The sequence below is a fragment of the Protopterus annectens genome, chromosome 4.part0 (assembly GCF_019279795.1).
Source record: "Protopterus annectens isolate FY-2018-M chromosome 4.part0, PAN1.0, whole genome shotgun sequence".
NCBI classification, from domain to species: Eukaryota; Metazoa; Chordata; order Ceratodontiformes; family Protopteridae; genus Protopterus; species Protopterus annectens.
This window is the reverse complement of record NC_056733.1, coordinates 1,539,816,043-1,539,830,902: the sequence shown is the minus strand read 5'-3', so window position 1 is coordinate 1,539,830,902 and position 14,860 is coordinate 1,539,816,043.

The following is a 14,860-nucleotide window of genomic DNA, read 5'->3' as shown; positions in this document are numbered from 1 at the left end:
ACAACTATATAGATTTATAACAGTATGTGCTTATACTAATTCTTAACAAAGGGAAAGCTTATTTTATCGGGTTTTAGACCATGCAGTGATAAATATGAATATTATAGTAGCAGAAGATTTTAATTGTGATTTAAGAGGCAAGCATAAAAAGGAAGGAAATCATACAAGAAAAATGATAAAAGTTAAAAGATGTGGAAAGTTAAACGTTTTGGACAAAAATTCATGGACTTATAAAAGGGGTATCTATAGAACTAAAATAGATTATTTTATAGTATCAGAAGGTTAATTATAGGAGAAGGGGTGGTAATTGGAAACAGGATTTCTGATTAGGTTGCAATATGGCTAGAGATAAAAGAAAACAAGGAGCATATAAAAAGGATCTATGACAATAGATCGAATAGTAAAAAGATTGAACGGCTGTAAGAACAAACATGCTGTTCCTAGAAATCCATTTTGTGGGGAGATGCACCCCCACACTCCCTGATAAATATATTTACCAACTTCAAGATTGTACTACAGTGAGGAAAGGGCATATTTTCCAATTTTCACTGTACTGTGATCTCAGAAAATGGATTTCTATGAACGGCATTTTCGTTCGTACAGCCATTCAATCTTTTTACTATTTGATCCATTGTGATAGACCCTATAAAAATAGGCAAAGGAAAAAAGGATAAATGAGAAAGCATGGAATGAAGAAGGAAAGAGATTAGTAGTACATTTATGGAAAGATCATATTACTTTGAGAACATTTTATAAAAATTGGTCTGAATGGTGGATGCTATCTGGAGCAAATTATAAAAAAAATGTTTTTTACAGTGGCAATATGATGTGAGAAAAGTAGAGAAAGAAAAATATAAAAGAACATATAACAATGCATTGGAGGATTTAGAATATAATAATAGAAAGTACTTTGACAAAGAAAAAGCTTTATATGAAAAAAGTAAAAAAAAAATACAAGAATTATTATATAAGCAAATATATTTTATAAGGAAAGAGAAAAGAAGTACCGAGTTACTGACGGAGATTAGTTAAGGAAGGTGGTAGTGTAAACAGAGGAAAAAAATGTAAAAAGAGAAATAGAAAGAACTCAGGAAAAGATTATGAATAGAGTAGTACAAATGTACAAGAAATGTTAACTCATTCCCTCCAATGGAGCTCTGGAAGTTTGCATTATAACTTCCAATGGGAAGAGCCTAAGCTTTTTCATAGAATCAAATTATGCCCTCGCATTTCAAAAAAATGTTCTTATTTCTGTGATCACAGAGGTTAACAAAGTAGTGTAAATGGCAAATTCTTCAACACAAACTGTTTTTATAGTGGTAGAATTCTTTAGACTCTAGGTCTTAAACTGGATTTTATAAGACACAGTAAACACAGTAACCATTAAGTTTGTAATATTTTGTAAACAACTTACAATATTTCAACAAGTCACACACATACTGTCAGCAGTATTTTGTTCATCCATCTGAGTGCTTTGATATTAGGCTAAGCAGTTTTGTCTGTGTTATTTGGTTGCCAAATTATTTATAAAAATATGAAATTTATGACAATATAAATAATTATTATATGTACAACAATTAATATAACTTACCTGCACTAGACAGAGGCTAACTCTCAATACAGTTGTGCTTGTCATTATGTAAGCTTTAAGATGAACTATTTTAATACCTTGTATATAGCATGGTTTTGGAATTATTAATGTAAATATGCACAAGCAATATTTGACATCTAGAGGTATCAGTAGGATGCAACTTCAGAAACCTGGAGGCATTACTCAGCTATAATGAGCTAAAGAAAAAGAAGGTAATAAAAATATGCAAAGTAAAAAAGTTGCAAACTAACAAGGAAACCAAACTACTGCCAAGAATAACAAGCAAAACCACGCAGTAGTCACCTAAAAAGGCAAACACACAGGTGTAACCAACAAAGCTTTTATTAAAAAAACAGTTTCTCCTATAACAGCACCCATTAAAACATTATCATTACGCTATAAACAATCATTTTTATGTTTTTCTTAATTTTGCCATATTTAAATCATATTTGTGTACTATTTCTCAATACGTACAAAAGTCCCATCATAAAGCTGCTGATATGATGGAAACAGGAGGCCAGAAAGTAAATTATGATTTAAATTGTTCACCACCTCCTTTATGGATTGCTCTAAGACTTGCTAAAATGTGAAAAGAAAATCCTTCTGGCTGGAGGAGGTGTAATAAAAAAATAAAAGATAACTGGTCACATGTTTTTCATTGTTTTATGGTTCAGAATTTCTAGGTAAAAGTTCAAGATTTTTTAAAGCATTATGGAATGATACATTTAGATTAACAAATGAAATGGTTCTCTTTAATATTCTAGTAACAGATATACAAAAGAAATATTTTACTTATTTGACATGGAATGTACTTGCTGTAACCAGTAAATCTATTACAAGAAATTGGAAATCTTCAGAATCAAAATTTGAAGACTTTCTTATCCTCTTGAAGGAGGTAGCAATTAAAGAAATTAAACTAAAAGCGAGAAGAATCTATCTAAATAAATTAAAGAATAATCCTTGGTTGAAGGCTTTGGCCCTTATTGAATTGACATCTTCATCTATTTAAATATTTAGACTGTTGTTAGGATATTTTTTTTTGTAATTGTCTTGTTTCATTTATTAACTTTTGGTGTCAAGCTTATTATACATATTGTAAATAGTTGTAATTTTATTTGTGTTTTTAATGATTCATTTTATTGATTTATTGCATAACATTTTAAAGTTTATCATTTTTGTAACCTTTTCTTTTTGAAAATTTTGTAAAAATATTTCAAGTAAAACAAAAACAATAGCTTTGTATGCAAATAAATAGGAAGGAGGTTTAGGGTTAATTAACCCAATGGTGGGTCTATATTATATGATTGAAGAAACTTTTCTTCGAACATATAATCAACACCTAAAGAGCGAACACTCTAAAGCGTGAATGTTTTCCACGAGGAAAAAATTAATGGGGCCGTACACAAAAAACACAAACTTCAAAAACCTAATCAAGTTGGGGGCTTCACCTCCCACACCCCCCCTAACTAAATATAGCAACTCCAAGATCACTCTACATTGGGGAAAAAGAGAATTCCTGATAATGGCCAACTGATTTTTTTCCCCAAGGAAATAATTCATGGACGTGGACATTTGTGCTTTAGAACATTCGCTCTTTAGGTGTCGATGATTATATGTTCGAAGAAAAATCTTTTCAAGCATATAATATAGACCCCCCAGTGGTATATGCTGTTTCATTAAACTTGTACAAAGTGTTAAAGTGGATAAATGAAAAAGATGAGAGATTAATAGTAAAATTGTATAAATATAAGTATGATCAATTTTGGGGTATGGTAAAAGGAGTAAAAGAGAAAAAGAGTGTATAAATGAAGAAATAAAATGTTACCAAGAAAAATATTTTTGTGAAAAATAAAAATTGATGATATAGGAAAAGATAGAAAGTTATGGTATAACAATGTAATGACAAAATACTAATATGTACAACCATGGGAAAATTTAACTGATGAAAAAATTAAAGCTATAAAAATAAGATGTAAATGGTGTAATCAGAAAGTAAAATGTCAAGATTTTTTGCAGAGACTGGTTTTGAAATATAAAACAGTGAAAAAAAGTTATGGGGAAGGTTATGTAAAGAAGATTTTTTCAAAGATATAAAAGAAGTGCATACAATAAATATGGATATGATTAAATATGGATAGTATAAGAATAGAAGTAAAGACTATATTTAAAGAATAACTAAATGATTATTTTTTGTCATATGGGTTATATGAAATGCAAGAATAAATGACCTTATGTTTAATGGTAAATGGATTTCAGCGACAATATTAAGTAAAATCAGTTGGTGGTTATGGAAAAAGGAGTGTGAGGTAATAGAGATGAAAACATGTAAAGAAAATTAAGAATATGTGTAAATTTCCAACAACTCCAACAATAGCATAATCCTTTATGGTCTTACTCAGCTCATCTCTACCCCAACTAGATTCTCAAAAAATAACACCCAAGGATCCACACTTGACTGAATCTTAATATTAGATCACCTCAAATACACAAACTCTGGAACCCTACCAAATATCTTCAGTGATCACCTACCTGCATACACCAACAGGACCATAAACACGTCATCAGAAACCACAATTATAAAACCTCACACAATTTATCTAATTTTGACCAACACCTATTTAGGTTCATAGGTTCATAGGTTCATACTAGGCTATCTGCCCGAGGGCATTTACAAGCCTAGCCCATAGTTTTGTGGCTTACGCCACCCCTTTAGTATGGGGAACTATACCCATTATTTTGCTGTGCCTCTGTTGAGCAGTGATACTGAGGTAATCCCTGGGGTATATCTGCAATCTCCCATCCATTGGTCAAGATTTCTCTTGAACAAGGCCAGCGAGGTGCTCTGCCTCACATATACCGGGATTTTATTCCACAGCATAGGGAGTCTTTGGGTGATGAATCTATCCCTCCAGCACGTCCTATTAATAGCCATGTCGAGGTTTAAGTCTCCCGCCCTTGTGGCTCTGACGGATCTAGATTTTTGAGGTGAAGCATATTCATCAAATCTGGGTTTGACATGGCCTTGTATGTTAGGCAAAGGTCACCTCTGAGCAAGCGGTGGCGACTGAATAGAGCTGGAGTTCTTTCAGTCGGGCAGCATAGGACAGATGTTTGAGACCCTTTATCCTTTTGGTGAGGAACTTTGTGGCCTCTCCAGCTGCTGCAAGTGTCGGGTCAGATACATTCGAATGGGGCATTGTACTCAATCATTGGTCTGATGAGTGATGAGTATAGGGAGACTATGACCTCCCTTGATCTAGATGAGAATCCCTTCATGATAAGGTGGGCAATGTAGAAGGTCTTCCTAACTACTTTAGCTACATGGGTGTCGAATGACAGACTACTATCAACCTGGGTCCCCAGGTCCCTGATAACTTCTTCTGTGCTCAGTGGATTGCCACCTATTTGGTAGCTAGGGGTAACCCTGTTTTTCCTGAAGGGTATGACTATGCATTTTTTGGCATTTAACTTTAGGCCATGGCTCTGGCACCAGTTATCCGTTTCTGTGAGACCCTTCTGAAGGATATCTGTGTCAGATGTGTTTTCTACTATGGCGCCCAGTTTGCAGTCATCTGCAAACTTTGTCAGCCATAACTCTCCTGTGTTTGCTTGTACTTCGGAAAAGTAGATGCCAAACAAGAGTGGGCCCAGGACTGAGCCCTGTGGTACACCACTTGTGACAAGCATTGAGTCTGACATGGCGCCAGCAACTCTGACCCTGTGGGTTCTGTCACTCAGCCAGTTTGCAACCCATCTTGTGATGTATGGGTTAACGTTTAAGCTGATGAGTTTTTCAATGATACCCGAGTGGGGTATTGTATCGAAGGCCTTTGCCAGATCGAGGTAGGCTGTATGGACTGCCTTTCCCTCATCAATGGCTTTGGTGACTGTTTCGAAAAAGTCAACCAAGTTTAGAAGGCATGATCTGCCTTTGACAAAGCCAAACTGGGATGGATCCAAAGTCTGCAAATTCCCTATGTCTTTATTTATGAGGTCCATTATGATCCTCTCCATGGCTTTGCAGATAAGGCTTGTCAAGCTAATGGGCGGTAATTTCCAGGGTCGGTGGAGGCACCGCCTTTGTGAAGTGGGACCACAGTTGCAGTGCGCCACTTCCTGGAGTGCGTATCCAGAGGTAAGACTATGATTAAACAGCTGTCCTAGCTGTGGGTTTAATTCCTCGTTGAGTTCGTGGAGCACACAGCCGGGGACACCATCAGGTCCCATGGATGCTGTGTTTTTTGCTTTGGAGAGGGCAGTTCTCACTTGGGCATTGGAGATGTTTGCGGGCTGCAATCGCTTGGTATAGATATCTCTCCTTTTGGGGGAGAAGTTTGCACTGAACCTGTCAGCCAGTATGTTGGCAATGTCTGTAGGATCAGTAATCTTCACATCATTTTGAACTAGTTCTGAGCATATCTGAGAGTTTCCTCCCAGGTTTCTAACATAGCTAAAGAAGGCCTTATGATTGTCTTTTGAGTCTTTAGCTATTTTTCTCTCGAAATTTGCTTTGGATGATTTTATGAGAGCTCTTAGTTTTTTACTTGTAGTGATCAAGGGTGTCTTACCTTTTAAGGATTTTGCTCTATCTTGTAGTAGCTTCCTCCTTTTGTTGTAGAGTTTGTTTATGGCTGGGGTCCACCAGACTGGACGCTTGCCTTTGGTACAAAGAGTCTTTGTTTTGCTTAGGATTGCCTTATCCATGCAGTCCTGCAGGTGCTGGTAGAAGGCATTTGTAAGTGATTCAGCGACTTGAGTACTGTTTTCCGCCGGCTCGGGGGCCTTAAAGGAGACCACACTAGTCTTTAGAAGTGTGAAGTCGGCTTTCGAGAAGTTCTTTACAGTGGTCTTTTTTATTTCAGGTGGGGGTGGGATGAGGACCTCCAGCGAGATTAGTTTGTGATCTGATCTCACCAGTGAGGGGTATACTTCCGGTGTTGAACATTGTGCTCCCATGTTCGTGATGATGAGATCAAGTATGTTTTCTCCTCTTGTGGGGATGGTGACTAGTTGTTCCATGGCATTTGAGTTTATGAATTCCAGGAACTTTTGGGCTAGGGTGTTTGGGCTTGAGTAGTGTTCCCAGTCTATATTAGGGTAATTGAAGTCACCTAGTATGATGGTGTTTGGTGATACATTTATCCCCTCTAGTGTTTTCAGGAAGGCCATGTGAGGTTCCTGAGTTTGTGAGGGTGGCCTGTAACATGCTACAATTTGCAGAGCAGTCTTGCCTATGGTTAATTGCACCTGGATGGTCTCCGATGCATCGTCGCGTTGCCACCAGTCTTGAGGTGTGGGTGTCCTTGATGAATATGGATACCCCTCCTTTCTTGGTATTGTCCGGATTTTGGGGCGGAACGCATGATAAGAGGTAAAACCTGATAGTGCTGGGGTGCTCTCAGGAGCCTTGAACCAGGTTTCTGTCACTGCACAGACATCGATGTTCTCCATACTGAGAAGGGCCTCGAGTGCGTGCATTTTGAGATTTAGACTTTTGGCATTGAGCAGCATTACCCTTAGTTTTTTCCTTTTTGTGTTCTAGGGTGGTAGGTTTAGAATTTGAGCCTTGCCTAAAAAGGCACTATGGGGGTGGCAAGAGCCTTTGCCAATATCCGGAATCCCAGGGTGACAGGTGCAAGCCGTCCCTTGCGAAGCAGCGTGGCTTGTCCAGCATGTCATCCCAGGCAGACAGACATTGGATCCCCTTTGAATGACACCAGAGTTTAAGCCAATTGTTAAAGCTGATCATCTTATCTCTGTATTGTGGCATCATTCTTGGTGAAGGTAGGATACTGCTCAAGGTCAGGGTCATACCTGCCTGGGCTACATAATCAGAGAGCTCCTCAATGTCTCTTTTCATGTAGTCCAAGGAGGTGCGTCTCAGGTCGTTTACACCAGCGTGGACAATGACTGAGTCGTATTTGTACCTGCTGTTGAGAGACCTGAGTGCTTGCGTTATGTGGCGGATTCTAGCGCCCGACAGGCAGTTTACTGTGACCTTCTCCTTACTCAGTCTGGTGAGCGGGACGTCAGTGTGTCTGACTATGGAGTCACCAATGACTAGTGTGTCTGGCATTGTGTTTGGCCTTAAGGGCTGTGACTGTTTGACACTCTGACTGTGAGGTCTATGTGTTGCAGGTGTTGTGTTCTGAGGTGGTGGTTGTTTGGGTGTCTGCTTTGGTGGCCTCTGCTGTTTTGGTAGATTTTTGATCAGAGCCGTCGAGTATGTCTTTGTGTGTTTATGTGTATGATTTGAGGTTGTGATGGTACTATGTGAGACTGGGTCTATAGTGTGTGTGGTAACCTTCTCCTCCTGACTGGTCTTGCCAGTCCTATGTTGAGAGAGCTCAGCCTCCAGTTTGGCCATATAGTTGCATCTCTCGCATGTATTTGTGTTTTGTGGGAGGAGGAGAGGGTTGTCTGTGTACATGAGGCAATTGTAACATTGCCTCAATATTCCCAGGTTCACCAGCTGAGCAGGAGAGGACACTAACAACTGATCCCTCGACATGCTAGAAGGACTAGACAAAAAAACTTTAAAAGAGATTCCGGGGGACGTGGGTGACCGAGAAATGGGGGTTTGCCTTTTTGGGGTGCTATCTATAAGAGTGCCGTATCAAGGTAATAAGTACTGTAGGAGCAAGTGCTAGGTTTAACAGATAGAGAAAAGTCTACTTGGAGTCAAGTAGAGATGATATTTTTAGGTATTAGAGAAGGTGCTAGTAACAGGGATGCTTAAAGGTAAGATTGAAAAGAATGCACTCTGCAGTGTGCACTAGAGAAGTTAGATATGAAAGTAGGTAACTTGAGTTTTACCTGTTTAAAAAGTTAAGGTTTAGTGGAGAGTTACTATTTTTAAAACAGCAAGATGGACTGAAAGGGGTGGTTACTTTTGTATTTTGGTTCTATGAAATACTGTAGGATGGCCAATAAATTTAAATAATTGAAGGGGTGGGATTTCAAAAGTGATGGTTTTGTGATTACTCACATGAGCCAGTGAAAGTAGAGAGAAATGAGATATATGGTCAGATTAACATAAGAGGCGGGCAACTAGAAAGACAGTGGTATTTAACAAGACAACTTAAATGGGTGGGAGGGAGGGAAAAAATTCTGCCTGACTCAGAACAGAGAGAGCTGTGGTCTCTTTTGAAGTTTTAATATGCTGTTAAAACAGAATGCAAGCAAAACACAAGGTAAAGAAAACAAACTACAGTATTCAAAATATAGAAAGGCAATACAGAAATACAAAAAATAACAGCAAACTAACCTTTCCTTCACAGCAAAGTGTAGCAGAGTCTGGATGAGCCTTTCTGGTAAAGCTCAATTCTACAATGGTTAACTCAATTCTACAATGTATAAATTGGTCCATACTAAAAACTCTACCTTTAGATGAAACTGTCAGCCACTTCAACAAAATATTCCAAGAAACCGTCAATAGCTTAGCCCCATTCCGTTGCAAGAGAGTAAAAACTAATCATGCCCCTTGGCTAACCAAAAACACCAAAATCTTCTTGTAACAAAGAGACAAAGCTTGGCAGAAATGGCATAAAAACAAAAATGACACCAACTATCTAAACTATAGACAACTACGCATCCAAGCAAAGAAACTCATAAACAAAGATAAGAATCTATTTCTCCCAACAGTTAACCTCACAAAGAAACAACCCCCCAAAAATTCTGGCATACTATATCTCATCTCCTTACCCCAGGGACCAAAGAAAATCCATCCTCTGCCACTGATAAAACCCCATCCCAAATAGCAGGAGCTTTCAATACACACTTCAAAGACAGCATATGCAATCTACTCAATCCCTCCACCCAGCACTCTACCTCTCACTCCCCTCACAATCGCAACTCTCCCCACTCTCCTCACAACCCCATCCCTCCCAAAATTTACACACAATACTTTCCTTCATCTTCCCATGACCCACAAGTCTTACTAGAAACTCATCAACATATTCCCCCCAACTCTTTAACTTGTCCATACTCTAGTTATACATAGGTTACTTCTCAAACTTAAACCTTGCTATCTGCGACAACCTCCTACCAGAGTACTTAAAAATACCCGACGATGCCATAGCTTATCTTATCAGTATTCTCATCAACCGGTCCATCTCAGAATCCCTCATCCCCTCCCTCTGAAAAAAATCCATAATAACCCCCCCCCCCTGCACAAAGGAGGCAAATGCTTTGATATCTCAAACTATTGCCCCATCATTATTCCCTCTCCCTTATCCAAATTATTTGAAAAATACACACATAAACAACTGCTTAATCACAACCTTACAAAATAATCTCTTCACTCCCACCCTACACGGCTTCAGACCTTCCCACAGTACAACCACTGCATTACTCTCCTTTACAGATACAATCAATAAAGCCAGAGATGCCAGACTATTAACATCCATTATATTTCTCGATCTATCCAAGGCCTTCAATACTGTTTCTCACCCAAAACTCCTGCAACAACTCTCTATGCTTGGTCTTTCCCCCTCTGCCCTACTATGGTTCACCAATTATTTAACAGGCAGACAACAATGTGTAAAATGGCAGAAAGCTCTCTCTAATATTCTACCTACCAATACTGGAGTCCCTCAGGGATCCATTCTTTGCCCTCTACTCTTTAACCTCTTTGTTAACTATCTACACTGTGCCTCTCACCAAAGCTCCTTGATACAATACGTCAATGATTCTACCATCATCTCCACTTGAAATAACATAAAACACCTCCAGCAACTAACACAAACCTCCTTTACTATTATAGAGACCAGGCTAAACAATGTCCAGCTCCTGCTGAACCCAAGTAAAACTAAGCTCCTCCTTTTCACACCCAAAAATCTCTCAACCAAATTTAAGATATTTTCTCTTAACAAAACCCAATTAGAAGTGGTCACCCAAGTCAAACTATTAGGAGTAACCATAGACAACAAGCTTTCTTTTGATCAACATATCCAAAATGCAATCAAGAAAACCACTGTAAACTCAGAATGATATACCACCACAAAAAGTTCATGAGCTCAGCCATAACAACCACCTTGGCCGCTGCTACCTGCTCCCCTCTCTCCTCTATGCTGCCCGCATTCTGACAAACATCTAGACTATCCTAAAAACAAATTGAAATCCTGTTACAATAAGATCACCAAACTTGCTATAAATGCACCCCCACAATACTCACCACTGCATAGTTCTCCAAACCCTTAACTGGCGCCAACTACCACACCTCTTACACCTCCAACAACTTTATATGGCACACAAATTAATATATCCACCCCACACTTGCCCATCATTTAACTCTTTTCTCCAATCCTACTTACTCTCCAGGACCTTCCTATCTGAAGACAAACAACTAGTAACTCAACACAGGCCAAAGAAAAAAGCTGGACAATGTCTATATTCCTACACAGTAGCAAAACTATGGAATGACTTACCATCAGACATTAGGATAACATCTATTCACAAACATTTCAAACTCACACTAAATAAAACATCACCTAGAAACAAATATCTGCACCTGCTTTAAATAAATCCAGGAACTATGCTTCCACTCCACCTCCCATCCACCCCTTCTTGCTTTCCATAAATCCTTTATTTTCTTTCCTCCCCCCTCCTCTATACTCCTTTCCTCCCCTCTTGAAACTACCTCTTCTTTTCCCTGTCTAACTTCAAATCCCCTCATTACTCATTTCTCTTAACCTTTGCATTCTTCTGTGTTTGGTCTACAAAGATCTATCTACCAACTACCTAAACTACACTGCAAACACCCACCTCAGCCGGACTAACTCTATTTAGAACAATACCTCTAGCCTTTCCAAATTTCAAACTAGATATTCTAACCAGCTTGCTTCCTAAATCTGTCAATGATTTCATACTTTCAAACCTAACTGCTTTTACACCATTCAAGTTATCTTCAAACACTGCTAACTTTTCACCTGTATGTAAATGAAACAACCACAAAGGTCTTTACTTTGTAATTCTCAAATGAAAATGTTAATGAAACATTTTACTTTCTATTTTTTAAGTCACAAATATTTACTTTGTATTTATCTAATGTAAATGTAAATCAAATGACCATTGTACAAATGCTCTCTCAAATGTTTTATATATTGTTAACTGTACTTGTTTGTGGAGCTTTTCTCCCAGGGCCTCCACTGAAAATGGGTTCCTGAACCAGTCGGACTTTCCCGGTCAACAAATGTCAAATGAATAAATAAATATATATATATATAAATATATATATGCATCAGAGCTGGCAACTCGGCACATAAAAATCTACTGCCAATCATTAGCGGACCGGAGTTCCACTGTGGCAACCCCTAACCAGGAAAAGCCGAAAGACACAAACAAACAAACAAAAACAAATATATATATATATATATATATATATATATATATATATATGTGTGTGTGTGTGTGTGTGTGTGTGTGTGTGTATTTGTAAATATGCTCTAAATAAGAGTTCTTTTTGTATATAAATAAATTACTCCCACTCTTTTCAATAGGTGATATGGGATCTTTTACATCTACCTGAGCTACCACCAACTTAGGTAGATCAGATGTCAGTTTAGCATTTCACCTGAAGGATGATTCACTCTCAGAAACACAGCACCTCTCTTATACTACTCTGCAGCATCAGTAATCTATTTATCTGCTGTAAGAATAGAACCCATAACTTTCTCCACCAAAGGCAAGTGGTTTACCTGTTGTACCACTGACACTGCTAAGTATGTCATGCTTAGGGTTTCACAACAAATGCAAAGGTACATGCTCCGAAGAGAAAAAGAGTAGCATACTTAATCAGAACTAATAAGTGTAGAAGGTCAGTGGAATCTACAATCTGTCAGATTTTGCTTGCTGAAGCCATGCCTTGACCTACTATGGTTTAACAACAAAAGGCAAGGTATACCCCCAAGGGTTAAAAGGAAGTGCTCTCCATCAAAGCTCATAAGATTGAAAGGCCAAGGGACTTTACCACATAGACTGTATAAGGATATTATTTGATACACTCTTGCCTAGGAAACAGCTCCACTATTTGCTAATTACACAAGACTGCTCCTACCTACCCAGTCCCTTTACGCTGATATCCTGTTGAACAGCAGTTGCCCTCAACCACCATGGGATACATTACCTTGAGAGTAAAATTACTGCAGTCTAGCATACATTTATCCATCCCTAGGCAGTGTAACACAGAGCTAGCTTAGGTAGCGGGGCACAGAACTAACCTCTCAAAGCACAATAACAAAGGAAAGTAAATGCATCTCCCATACTGTGCTATAATTATATCCCACTTAAAATGTATTAGCATGTGGAAATAGTTAGGCACAAATGAGCTTGCTCACTAATCTCCTAAATTAAAGACCATTCATTTTTCAGGACTACCTCTTTCATACCCCCATTAATGCAGCCTGAACTTTACATACCATATACAGTTTTCCTTACTTGATATCCACCATTAGTTTTTTTTGCTTAGAAACAAAGATCATAGGAAAGGAAAGGAACATGACCACCAGCTAAACTACCTCCCCCACCTTGGTAGGTGGTCTGATCTATTGTTTTTTTATCCTTAATATCCTCTACTCATAATTGCAATCATACTGCTAGGTAAACTGCAATCTAAACACAACTTCAATGTTTGTGCTGACATGAATTCATTGTTATTATATTTCATCTGAGCTATTGATAATATTTCATTTGGACTACTCTCTGATGAAGCAAGTACTTAGAGTGAAAGTTTTAAATTATTTACAATGTTTGCACACATCAATGTCTGTCTTCTATAAAATGGTGTTGCTTTACTTGTGATGACCATATTTTACTTGGTCAAGGTTCATCTACTAATGGCTCATTTTCTTGCACCTGAATGATCATCTGTAAATGTGCATTCTGTGAGTTTGTGCATTCTCAGTGGTATCACATTTATAATTTGGGGCACAGGGGCAGAACCCCCAAATCAGAGAGTTCAGAGAAGGCTTACCCACCTACAAAAAAACATTTCTTTAAAACTCGATGATGATCATCATGCGTATAGTATACATTCTGTCTAGTAACTGTCATTGAATTACTGAAACTCAAGCAGTTTGTGCTCAAGTTAATGAAATAGCTCCTCCTGTGACATTTTATTGCACTGCTCTTCCTGAGTGCAAGTAACTGCATTGTAATTATTTAAAAGTGATATTGTGCACCAAATTATTTCATTAATCTGCTCACACTGCACCATTTTAGTCCTAAACTAATGTATAACCATAATAACATGAACTACTTTATTGAGTTACTTGCATTGCACTATCTTATCCTTCTACTGGTAGCAAACAGTACTGTTGTGTGCACTGATGTTTCTTAGAATAATAGTGCCTGAAGAATTCTTTTGTTCAAAGTAATTTTATGAAGTGTTATCTGTAGCATGAACCCCAAACTAACAAGTCCATTTTCACTGCACTGTAACTTTAAGGCAAGGTATGCATCGTGTTTAGTTTTAAACACTGTTCATTCTGTATAGAAATAATTTAAAAGTTCACAATGATCACTGGAACCTCCTCCTTCCTATGGACCAATAAGTTCTGATTCACTGCATTTGGTGATAAAATTTAAGCTTAACTGTCCCACTCAAGTGACCAAACTGCATAAAAAAACACCACCATGTATGCTCATAGCCTGATCTGCATTATCTTTACTTTGTATGCTAATAGAAAAACCTTTCAAAAAGTCGGCAAAAAAGGTCACACTGCTTCCTTATAATAGCCCACATCTCAAGAAAAAAAATCAGCTGAGTCTCACAAAAGCAAATAATAAGTATACTAAGCCATCTGTTTCAAAACAAGGGCATGGAAGTACTATCTGAAGCTGTTTAAGACTTCCCATGCATGCCTATATTTCATAGTACAAAAAGCTGAATTGATCTGATGGGACCAGCAGAATATCAACATGGGATACTATTCAACACTGCCTCATTGTATCCAGATAGGTAGAACAAACAACTATTATTTGCGGAAAGGATCTATTATACATATGTTTACAGATAGTTTTCTATTACAGTGGGTCTGTGATATTTATTAGATGGAATGTAATTTATTAAAAAGGGGTGATATACCTATTTATTATGAGGTCTTCTAGACACCTCCCACACTGGCTATGTACAATGAGACAGTGTTGAATAGTATCCCATGTTGAAAATTCTGCTGGTACCATCAGATCAATTCAGCGTTTTGTACTATACTGTTTTCCTACACAGCTTGCCCCATCAAAGATTTGTTAAGAGTCACACATTAACTTAAA